This window comes from Melopsittacus undulatus, chromosome 9, assembly GCF_012275295.1.
Source record: "Melopsittacus undulatus isolate bMelUnd1 chromosome 9, bMelUnd1.mat.Z, whole genome shotgun sequence".
Taxonomy (NCBI): Eukaryota; Metazoa; Chordata; class Aves; order Psittaciformes; family Psittaculidae; genus Melopsittacus; species Melopsittacus undulatus.
The window spans coordinates 5,702,972-5,716,014 of NC_047535.1; positions in this window are offsets into that span (position 1 = coordinate 5,702,972).

Here is a 13,043-nt window from a genome sequence, read left to right on the forward strand (position 1 = left end):
GGTCCATGCCCAAGTTTACTAGAAGTCAAGGCGCCACATCCCACATTTCCCCTTGGATGTCTCTGCCTGTCTCTGCAGCCAGCTCCTTGCTCAGCTGGTTTAACATGGGGTTTGTGTTTGTGGCAGCTCTAGGGCAGAAAAATCAAACTATTGATTGAACTGTGTAGCAGCCTCTCAAGGCATTATTAGCAGCCTGCTGTAAGCAGGACCAGAAAGGGTAAAATCTTTTATTTTTACTAATGTTCTCAAGAGTTGGGCTTTAGCAAATCTGCTGTTTGGCCAGGTTGGGAGCAAAGCGAAAGCATCATCTCCTTGAAGCTGGCAATGCACAGGGTGGTGCTTGTATTTGTACGAGGGGGTGGCCTAATTTACTGGGGTAGAGCCCTTGTCTGGACTATGAGCCAAAGTAATCTCCTTGTGTCGATTACTTTTGAATCTAAGTCCTCTGCTTTGATAGCCAAATCCTTCCCTACTTGCTCATTCCCCCCTCCAGTCTCTCCTCCCACCACTTTCACACAGTGCCAGGGTAGCTTGACATGTGAAGCCAGCATGACTTCAAATCAAATATTCAGGTTAACGACAAGCTGCCCTTGAATGAAACATCTGAAGAACCTCTGATGCAAATTCCCCAATGCTTCGTACTGCTCCATCAAACCTTTTCCTGCAAGAAAGTCTCCCCTAGTTCTGGCTTAAGAGAGAGCTACTGAACTTATCTGAAAGAATCAAAAGAATGCTATATATAGGTCTATATATAAATACACATGCACACTCATATATATATTTTTTTGTATGTGTATTTATATATGACTTGTGTATATAAAGTGCCAGCCTTAAAATCATATTAAACTGCGACTGAAGTCTGAAGTCATCTGAAGTTCAAATGTTTCGCATGATTTTGGTATTAAAGTTCCTGAGAAGCAGAGTTTGCGGACCATGTACCACTGCAGAAGGTCCTCACAGCACTAGACAATAGGAATTCAGCTATCTCCAAACACTATTGCCCTTAGACAAGGGATCATCTCTCTGGAGACCTTTCATTAACACATCCTTGCTTCTACTTTTCTCTCCTTATAGATGAGCCTTTAGTGAACCAGACTTATCAGATGAGGGCTGGTGGTCCTTTCTCCCACCCCATGTGCACTTAACAACCCCCAGACACACCCTGGTGTCTGGGCCATCTCCCTTAGAGGTGAGCTGTTGCAGCAGAATGAAGGCGCTGCTGCCTTCCACGTGCTTCAGAAGCATGACTGTGCTGAACACTGAATTGCTTTGGGCCCAAGACTATCTCCCAGTCCCAGTCGTGGGACCACAATGACCTTCCAGACCTTCGCTTTTGCTCCTTTGCAAATCAGCAGTGCTCACTGAGGCCCTAGATGCCCCTACTTGTCCACCATCCCAATTAGCAGCTTCAGCTTTTCTGAGAGATAAAGAATATGGGCAAACCCCTGCCATGACCTACCTTTCTCCTTCTCCAGCCTCCCTGGTGCCTGCAGACCTTCCTCTCCTCATCACACACTGCAGCAGCCTGGGATGTCCTCGTCACAGGTCTCATGCTGCACCCTCTTGCCCATTTCTGGAAATAACTGCAGCTTTTCCCTTCGATGCCAGAACCTCCTCCAATGCCAGCAGTGACCATCACTGCAGAAGTCACAATGACCTCTACATTCATTCAGTGGAGTCACGTCATGAAGGGACACAGTAGATTGCTTCTTGATCTCAGCTAGTAGGCCACTGATGCCCTGAGTTATGAAGACAGATGGTATTAGTGCCAATACTTTGAGAGTATCTCATGGAAGGGCATTCCACAGGTTAATTATACCTGTAAAGCTTTTCCCTTTACAACATTAAAGCCCAGTGAATCTGGTTTGCCTCTATAAAAGATGGTTGTCATATTACATGCAAACTATTTCTCTAGCACAGACAGGAAGGCATTTTCTGAGATTAAGCTTTATGGGAGGGGGGGAAATAATCTCAGACATACCCCTTTGTCTTAATTTCAGCTATACCAGAAGCAAATCCAGCTCTATTTAGACTTACTTTGGGGATCGGGGGTGAGAGGGATTGAAGTATATAGTGCCCTAATCCCATTGTTTTCTTCTTATAATGCTCTGGAAATAAGATAGTGGAGGGATGTTAGGTTGGTGCTAACTTCTGTATATTTATGATCCTGTGTTCAGCCCTGAAATGCAAATTAAAAAGAGCTTCCCCACCACCACCACTTTCTCTCCCTCTGTTATCCCGCATTTTCCACAACCTGAAAGATGTAAGTCATTAGATAAATGACTGCCAGTGGAATGCTATAGCTGCAATGTAAACTATGAAGACTAAATCCATAAAAAAAATAATAATACATCCCCCAGAGAAAAGTTCAGCTTTTCACATTTAAATGTACTAGTTATCAGCTATTCCTGTTCACAGGGCATTAAAATACATGCTGTTTCCTAAGCCCTGATGCAGCTCTAACCAGACTCAAGCTTGCAGCTAAAATAGAACTTATTTTACAAAGAGGTGTAATGTAAAACTGTTGTCTAAATGTATCTCCTCCTTACTCAGTCTCTGTAGGCCTTTCTCCAGAGAATCCTACTTCTTCTTTATAGCATCATCGTTTATGTCTTTGTTTATTAGTGGAATGAACTTGTCAGTAATTATCTTCCCACCAGCCAACCCTTGTCCCAGCTCCCTACATGCTCATCTCTCCAGCTTGGGTCGGACACAATGGGGAGTGCTCCTGCCAAAGGAATTTCAACATCAGCCATTCAGTGTGCTGCAAGGCAAGGAGGTCACTCCGGGAGCATTGCTGATGGCCTCTGGAGCTCAGAGGTCACTATCAGGCCCAAGGAACAGTGACCAGGGCTGCGGTGGTCATGTCCAGTGGCTCTGCTCTCCAGAGCTGGATGATGAAGATAGAAGGAAACTTGGCAAGCAGGTTACTGTATTGGCAGGGTGCCCTGCACACACACACATGGACCCGACCCAGCCATGGGGTTGGAGGAGGTGTCTGATGCGATTCCCAGGATGGATGGATGCTGTGTGGCTTTGCAGAGCAAACTCCTGCGGGTTTGCTGGGCTGGCCTGTAAGGCTTTGGAAACAGCTTTAACACCAAAAACCCTGAGACATGATAGTGGCTTTTAAACACGAGGACTTACCTTCTGATTCCACTACTCTAATCCACCAGTTTAACCCATATACTGCTTGGTCACATCCAGTTTATTTCCTCCTGATTTTTTGCTTTTAACTCTCAACTTCTGCTTTCAAGGCTGCAAGGAGACTCAGTTCTGATTTTGAGTCCTGTCAGAGATTTCCTTCTCAGATTTTTAGGTAAACCACTTAGGATCTGGCAGCTGGGGGAATCAGTGGCTGATAAACTCTTGCCTAAAGTTGCAGGGGATTAGCCACACAGCACAGCGCCCTGTGAATCTGCTCCTGTCCTCTGAGGGGATTCGCCATGAGAACAACTCGCTGCTGGTTAAGAAGTTGCTGCATGTCAGCTGATCCATGGAAACTGTCTGTCCATAGCAAATGTGAGATAATTTAAAGGAGTTTAATCCTTTTTCTTTGCCAGTCCACATGATGAGTTCGTGCAGGGCGGTTAGCACACAGTAAACGCACACCGTAATTTACTGTGTACTAATTTCCCCAAGCTTTTAATTTCACAGTGTCTCCATTTCCTCATCTGTAAAAGAGAGATAATAAATACTTTCCTTTCTGGCAGGAGTGCTTGAGATCCTTCAGCAGTAAACATAAAAGCAACCGTTCTAAAATAGTTGCTTACAGAAACTTAATTTTTGGTGTAAGCAGTGATTTGTGTCTGATCTTACACTACAGCAGCATGGAAGCAAATCAAATTTGAGAAGTAAATAACCCTACTAATGTGTAGAATAACTAGGAACCTGACCACAATAATATTTATATGCAACTGCAATTGCAGACATTGTTAAAGCTTTCTGTTTCAATCCACCTGTGATTCCTTTTAAAGAGAACGAAACAGAGATGATGTATTTGCAATAAAGATGCACTAAACTGCTTTCTTTAACAAGAAGCAACACGTGTCAGGAAGGCCAAAACCCTGTATTTCTTGGGAAGCCCTAAACTTCTTTTTCTGACCAAGTGATACATGATCAGACTTAGAAAACAGTGTGGTTTTTATTTCAGATTTTTCTAGACTAATAGCCCAAGGGTATGAGCTATAAACTGAAGGAGTTGGAGGAGACCCGTTTTTAAGAGAAGCATGGTTAGGTTTCTGTTTCTGATTGGAATGTTTGTTTTAAACTTTTCTTCTAAGGGAGCATTTCCAAACTAGTCACAGTTTCAGTGATGGTTATATTTACATTGTAATCCCAGGTCTTGAGAATTGTCTTCTTTTTCTTGTACAGCTGAGAGACCAAGAAAGGAAAATTTCCCTTTAAAAATCATTCTCCATACCGGAATTACAAGTATAGTACTCAAACCTAAAGACTGCTGAGGGCAGGAAGCAAAAGAGGAATCAGGAACTTTTTTCATTAGCATCCATATACTGGATATTCCGATTAACACATGAAAAGGAAACACTTGAAACTTGCGTATATGGATATAAGCTTCTTTTTTTCCCCCTTAGCTGCTGAAGCAAACTTTTAGATCTGCTCCTGCTCCACTTACAAAGCAGTTGTTTAAATTGAAAAGCTTTCCATTTCTTCCCCTTTTTTATAATTCTTCAGGTATTTCTAAGTGATGTTTCACATAGGCAAAGAACAGCTAATTTCAATCATCGGTTGCCTCCTGGAGAGTGTTACACCGCGGTGCAAGCCAGCTTCGTTCTGTATCGTGATGCTTAACTGCCCTCCACTGGATACGAGACGCAAAGGCAGGATTCGTTTTCCACTATAAAAATCAAGGCAAAATAAAAGAAAGTAGGAACTTGGGGTGTGTTTTGTTTATTAACTGTTTTCTTGCATCTCCCCAACAGAGACGCCATGGGGTTAGAGGATTGGAGTTAATAGTTCTGAGAAATTACAACTGCCAAAAAAATAAGTTTCACTGTGTCTTCCTGGCCAAGTGACCATAATAATGACTATCCTCTAGCCAGTCTTTAAATCCAGTAATTCTTAACAGCAACATGAAAAGAAAGGAAGAGAGAAAGAAGAGAAGGAAAACTATGTTTTGGGATAAGTACCGTGATTTAATACAGTTAAGTTCCTTGGAGTATGGGCTTTTACACTAGAAAGCACACAGGAATCTACTTTAATGTGCTTATACAAAGGGTCGTTTCTCAAAAGCTCAGTGATTTAAGAAAAAAATGATTTTAAGAAGTCTCAGAGTGTTGAGTGCAATAGCCCCAGCAGCAGCAGAAAACAGGCTGGCTCCAGCCAAAGATCTTGTCCATCTGCCCGACATTTTGACGCCTCAGCTGACTTGAATTAGGAGTGAATAACTTGGAAGATTTTTCCATCCATCCAGACCCAAGTTAAGAGCGTCATCTGCAGCAGTGACTTATATTGCTTAAGTCCATGCAGGGAGCTCCTGGTTATGCTCTTGATGGCTTTATTAGAAACGCAGTGGTGGATCTCTGCGATATAAAAACCATCCAGGGGAAGAGCTGCAGCACCTGACCTCTGTTTGCAAGCAACTGAAATCCTTGGGTGCAAAAACAAAGCAGCTGAGAGTGCTTCACCGCTCCTCATACCTGACGTCACCGTGCCCTTTCCCCCCACAAAGATGCATGCCTCCCATGCAACACATGTTGGAATGAACTCTTGCTCCTCAGAAAATGGGATGACACACTTTCCCATGCAGGCGGGTGAGGATGTTTCCCTCCGATTCCTGTGGCTTGGAGCTGAAGGCTGCCGTGTTCGATAAGGTTTAAGATCTCCAGTGCCTTGAGATTTAGCTTTTTCGCTTCTGGTGAGGCCCTTGACAGCTGAGATGCGTGGCTCTCTGATTGTCGTTCTCCATCACACTCAGGGAAAACAGGGCTGGGAAGTTGGTTAGAAATACCTTTCATTGCCTTCCCTTCCGCAGGAGCCTGATTTCTGCTTTCCTAGTTTTCTGCAAACGCTGCAGTCCTTGTATAGACAAAACCCTACCAACTTGGAGGTTTAGTTTGCCTGGCTAAAGACTGCAGGATTTGACCTCTGGAAGCTTGTGCTAAATCCTTGCAGTTCCCATTCTGAGCTTCAGCTTTGGCCTGGAATAACTACGACTGTGAGGGAAGCAATAGGTTATGAGCTGGGTGAAATGATACCTACTTCTTGCCAGAAAGGTTGACTGTATTCAAGCAAGTTCAGTCCTTGTTTTCCTTTAAATAAATATATAAAGATGTTCAAACTTCCCATCTGAGCTGCAGTAATGAAAATCATGTGCACATTAATTTGTACGGGGGTCAGTGAGTCTCCCCAGCTCAACGGTTTTCAAACAGAGTGCGTAGTAAGCCCATAAAACATTTATTTTTCATAATTTATGGAGCATTACATATTGTGAGTCCACAGTGCCAGCTGACGTAATATGCGATAAATTTGAAATAACAAAACATTTCTCATGTATTTTCCTCCTGATGTGACAATGTGGGACATAAATTCAGAAGAAAGTTGCCTTAGAAGACAAAAGCAAGGCAAAAGAAAAGAATGCTCTTAAATCAATAAATGCTTCAATTCCACCAATCATTTAGTGAGCCATTCCCCCACTCATGGCTGGAGCTCTCATCTTTCTGAAGCCTCTTGCTACCCTTTGCTTCAAAGCTGGAATGAGAGGCTGCTAAGGGTGGGTCACTCATGCCCTGCTACGAGCCAAGGGGCTGGCACTGCCTGTGAGAGCCCTGCCTGCTGCCAGTCCCTCCTAAGCCAACCAAGATCTGCATGGAGCAGGCTGCTCACTGTCCTGCACTGAGCAAAACCTACCAAGTAATGACAGGTCCAAAGTCAATACTGTGTGAAAGTAATTCTCCTCCTTAATGATTATCATTCCTACATTCTTAGGGAGGATAGCAGTGACAGTTTTTTCACTTTTGAAGATAACTTTCTGGTGGTAATTGAGTAGGCATGCAAATATGCAATTGCAGGAGTCTAATACAGAACACACAGCATTGCAGAAAAGACTAAAAACTGACCTACATGGCTATGAAAACCAGCTGATAAATACTCATATTACAGAAGACACGTTATGGGCTGAATGTTGGGACTTTCAGCATCTGCAAAATTGCTGAGTGACTTCTACCAAACAGCAAGGACCCAGTGCTCAGTGCTATTTGGTTTCATTTGGCCTTGTTTTTGTTCAATTCAGTGCACCAAAGTAACATGTTCTTCAAGAAAATGCAGCATTTGAAGAAAGAGAGAAAATGTGGAAGTTATTTGAATGCATGATGCAGAACAGTGTAAAGCAGTTCAGGGTTTTTGTCTAGTGTCAGTACTCTGGTTGCCCTGTCTTTTATAAATAAACGCAGAACTATTTATTGATAGCAGAAAGAGTTCTTTGCAATGAAGGAATGAACTTTCTTTTTAATTTCATCTTTTGAAATTTGTGGGGCTTGATTAAATTTGACACCAGAAGCCCAAATAGGAGGGGAAAAAATAAATAATCCATATGAAAAATTTCCATCAGGAATGATGTGAAGCTCAGTGTGTTGGAAGTCAGTTTTCCCAGGGAAGACAGCACATCTACCACAGCCATGCGTGCAGGGACATCTACTGGCGGAACAGCCGGAGCTGGCCCTTCCCCTTGCTGAGTGCAAGTCTGGCTTTACACAAGAAAAAAACCCATCGGCTTCAGGGACAGCAGAAGGTTTGAGCTGATCTAGTTAGAAGAATGTATATGAAAAAGGAAGAAAAAGACACTGGCTTGACCCAAAGGGACATCAAGATTCTACATAGCACATCCCTGGGTAAGGTGTCCAGCTGAGCAACCCTGGCTGCAAAATCACTCCAGGCATGCAAGGACTTTTGCCTCTGGAGGAGATTTTGAGGCATACTGAGCACATTATGAACCTGCCCCTTTCCAACACTATTCCTGAATCCCTCTCCTGCTGATTTGGCCCTGTGCATGGAGAAAGTAAACTTCAGGTATAGACCCAGCCCGACCACAAAGTTCTCCAGCATTAGCCTTGGGTACAGCAGTGAGATTTAGCTGTTCTTTCTTCCCTCTCCCCCAGCAGTAGATACCTCAGGCAACCAGACAAAACACTGTCAGAAGTAAAAGGCTTCTTGCCTCCTCTCTGACCTTTAATAAAACCACAGGAGACAAGACTTATTTAATCCCTACTGCAAAGATGCATACACCAAACTGATTAGATAGAGCAAGAACCAGCCTGACCCTACCATTTGAAACACTGTCTATCCTTCTCAAGACAGGATGAGGATCACAAGCCAGGCAGTCTTACTGTGAAAAGCTACTCAGAAGTGTTTTTCTCATCTCAAATCAAGAGAAATTTCTCAACTCCTTGTAGGAGTCCTGGTTCTATAACTCATAAATGGAAATCAGCAAGTGTCTTTCCCTCACCCATGTCGTCTTCTCCACATACTGTTTTCTGCCCTCAGGGTATCTGTTCTATACTTCCAAAAAATCCATCTGGTTATTTTACTGTAACACACTTACCAGAACTGTAAGATCATAGTAAAAAAAACATTTAAAAAGGACCTCCGGAGGTTTCTAGGCCAACCTCCTGCTTCTTGAAGTTGCATTAACATCAACACCAGATCAGATTGCGGATGGGTTTGTGTAGATGATCCTTGAAAGCTACCAAGGAGATAAATCCCACCACTTCCCCAAATGACATGCCCTAATGTTGTGCTGCAATCCAGGTGAAGAAGTTTAGTTCTAGTTTTAAACATAAGACATAAAAGTAGTCTTGAAGGGAAACAACCATCCTTAGTTGCTAAACATGATACAGAGGAGGAGGAATGGTCTGGCAGGTCTTTTATATGTTGCTATACTGTTATTTAATGACACATGTTGGACATTAAGTCTCAGCCAGGCCAGACATTGCTCCACAGACTAATATTCAGTGCATTTTGATATATAGATCCCCAAAGGCTTCCTTTGTGAGCAGTATTTTGGCAACTGAATTTCTACTTGAAAACATATAAACAAATTATTATATTTTGAAAGTCAACTCAGATGTTATATGACATAAATTAAACAAATCCCCTCCTAATCTGTCCATTTTGTCAACTAGAGATGCTATTTAAGTTAAAAACAGCAGGCAGAGCTGGGGTAAAATGGGTTAGACCTGCTGTAGAAGAAGCTATTGATCTGCCCTTAGCCATGACTAACCAGGGTTTGAATAGTGAAGTTGCTGGGAGAACAGAAATTGGACATAGCAATAATATTTGAATGCCAGTATGTACCAGTATTTCAAAACCATCTACTGGATTTCAGCTTCAGTTCAAACCATCTTTTCCTCCAGCACTCCTCCACATAAAGGCCACAACTGGGCTAAATCCAAACTTCTAGCAAACCTCCATCAAGCAGTGTGGGAGTAAAAAGGTTTAGAGGGGATAACAGGGCAGGAGAGTTGGTAAGCAAGGGAATGTAGTGATGTTTTGATGGATGAATTGGCAATGACATATAGTGCTAAGATGGGACTCCTATAAATACCACGGACATGTGCTATCTCTAAGTCCCATTTCAGTACCATCAACCCCAAACACACTCACCCTCTCTTTGATTAGACATGGGGTTTGCAGGTTCTTCCCAAAGGCAGTTGCTGAAATCCAGGCAAGTGAGTCTTTAGAAGTAAAGCACCTCCAATGTCTTTCACTCATCCAACATTATGAAGATCAGAAAGCGATACATAGGAATGTATTCCTTACAGTTCTATACCTCATTTTAAACATTTCAACTGCTTTTATTTTTTCCCAGTCATTACACAACATCTGAAAGATAAAAGAGGGAAATCATTTTGTTACTTTAAATACTTAGCTCGAGCTCTCATTTTGACTACATCAAATACATGCACTGTGCTAAAAAATGCACAAGGGAAAAAATCCCAAGGATATAGCTAAGAGATTGTGAGAGGAAAAAAACAGAAAACAGCAGCAGCAGATCATAGAAGAAGAAGTGTCTAAAAAATGAGAAACGACAAAGAAAAAAAAAAGCACAGAGCTATAGCATGGTAGAAGAAAAAATAAATATACCACATAATTTATTGCAGGGAGAGTTCTGAAGAAAATGTCTTGTGAAATAAGAGGAAATCATAAGGACAAGAGATCTCATTCATATCCAATCTGTCTTGTGTAAAGAACTAGGCAATAATGTTCAAGTAAGTGACTCACTGCAAGATCTCCCAGTTCGGCTGAAGATTGCTCAATAGAAATAATAACAAGCCATGGAAAAAAGACAGTGTAAGTACAGGTGGGAAAGGGATACAAACTCAGAGCAATAAGTACATACAAAATACTGAGATTGTTGTGGAGAGTAAAGGCATGATATGTGTCCTTCCCTATCTTAGAGACTACTTTTCCTTCCATGCCTCTCTGTGAGAGTCGAAGGGCTGCTAGAGTGCTCAGAATGACAGCCTGTCTCTGGCCGTGCTTGAGACAGCACAGATGTACAGTTGAATAGAGTGGGACCTATTTATAGATGTGGAATCAAGGCCTTCTCAGTGAAGAACCTTAAGCTTCATAATCTGTTCCTCACAGTGAGCCATGACAGTCTAAGTCCCAAGAAACATCAGGTGCCCTTCAATACCACCACCAACCTATTGGCAGAGGATCTGATGACAAGTGGGTAGTTCAGGACTCTTTCCAGCCCAGGATTACAGGGCTAAAGCAGGAATATCCTTATGACTGCTGGTTTTAGCTGCTACAAATATTTGCTTAGCCAGGCTAAAATGCAGTAGGAACACTGTTTTTGTCTGTTCTTGCTTCCTTTTCTTCCTAGTTGCGGGAGGTGATGCAGCAAGGAGACAGTGACAGACGTAATGCAAAAAACAGCTATGGGGAGAGGGCAGGGAGGATGCAAGGGATGGGACAGGATTGAGAAAGATGAGGCATCAGCCTGCAGCTGACATTTGCAATGAAACCATCCTCTCCCTCAGCAAAGCAAATATACGGCTGAAGAATGCGTCCCAGCTCTGCCTGCTGGGTGGTCCAGCAGCTCCCAGTTGGAGACTGAGTTGTAAACTTGAAGACTAGGAATTTCTGATAAGCCAAACTGTTTTGAGAGAAAAAGGCTATCGAATCACATTTGGAGAGATGTCCTCTTGTCTACACAGCTCTACATATTTCAATCTAAATTTGGAGTTTCGGCTACTGTGATTTTTTCAGAGTATGGGGTGTGGGTGGGTATTTTTGTGCAGGATAATGTATATCTAAAATGATACAGATTGCCGCTAGAGACAGAAAGATGTTTACAATGTCAGAATTGTGAGGAGAACAAAATATGCATTTTAAATTCTGAGATATAGAGAACACCATCATCACCACCACCACCACCACCCCAGTGACCTGACCAAGGTTAGAGCATGAGTCAGTTCACAAAGGCAGGCAGGGAACTTGCTCCTGTGCTGCAGGTCACAGCGCCTGTGCCTTGGATTCGACTAGCTGCAAAAACCTCACCAAAAAGGATCCGAAAACAAGCAACAAGTGTTCCTTTTTCATGAACATTTACTGAAGCAGCTCAAACTGCAACCATGGAAAATTTTACCATGGTCTACGGGTGCAAACAGTATAACAGATGATGAAAAACAGGCAAAGAAAATGCTGCCTGTAGGTGTGCCTGTATCTGCTTTAATTGCTGAGCAGGGCTCCCGTGGCCAGGTGAAGGAGGCAGCCTGGGGTTATGCCTTCTTGGTGACACAGGCTGCTCTGGCCAGGGTGAATATAGCAGGGAAATGTGGTGGTGGCCATTAAATGGACACACCAACATCTCTAAAGCACTTGCTAGCAAAGGAATGAATATACAGCTATGCAACTGCATCCAGAAACCTATCTAAACACTGGATTTTTAAATGCAATTAATAGATTATTTTTAATTTGATACCTAAGATCTCCCATCCCATTCTTCAGCCATTACAAACATTTCCCTGGCAGGGGATATATTGCTGTGTTCTGTACACAAACTTTAGCTGGTCTTATTCTTTTAAATCGCAAATATTAGGGCACATACCTTCAGTTGTTGCAACATCTCAGCTGAAGTCAATGGAACTATGAAAGCCTACACAATAATTAAGGAATTACCTCAAGACATTAAACTTATCAGCCTGACTCTTGATATCATGGAATTAAATGAGAGAGAGAGAATAAGCATTCGTGAAATCTTGTTATCAAGGAGGTGTTTCTGACTTCTACTCATACCAAAATTCCCAACACCACCTTACACAAGTGACGTGAACCAAAAAACAGAGCAGAAAAGCGAAAAGAAATAGCATTCATTTTTAACATCCTGATTTTTTTCAGACTGACTTCATGCTTTTAGAGAGCTCTGTGATGACAATACAAACAGTAGCTCATTTCTCAATCAAATTCCACCCACATCAGTGTGTCACACTTGTGCCTGACAAGCAGGAAAGGGGTGGTGATGGGGTGTTATATACCCAGAGGCATGTAGACACACAAAAATACAGGTACTGCAAGCCCCTTCACAAGCTTTCTTGTCTCTGCTCTTGCCCTAGATATAGGGTTGGACCAGCAGAAAATCAGGTTACCAAGTTTTTGGTACAAATACCACAATGTTGCAAAACTTCAGAGGCAAACATTTATACACTTGCATATTTAATTATACTTTCTGATATGTTTCTGAAATAAGTCCAGTAACTGGTGATTTCTCTCTTGACAGTAGGTAAACCGAGGCTGACTGACCTGGTCTGCACTCAGTGTGACTTTTGGAACTGAGCTCCAAGCCCCTCTCCCCTTGCACAACCAATGCACTGCTCTTTTCCAGGGCATAATTACCACATCAGTAATGATGAGATTTTATTTGACTGAGGGACTGCTTGAAGTGCCTGGCTTGCAGGTTACATCTCACCTGCAGGAACTTAGTGGCTATATGGACATTTGATTTCACGATTCATTTAAAATGATACGAAACACTGCTTTGAAGCCCCCCCTTTCCTCCTTCACATCTGATGAGTGCACAG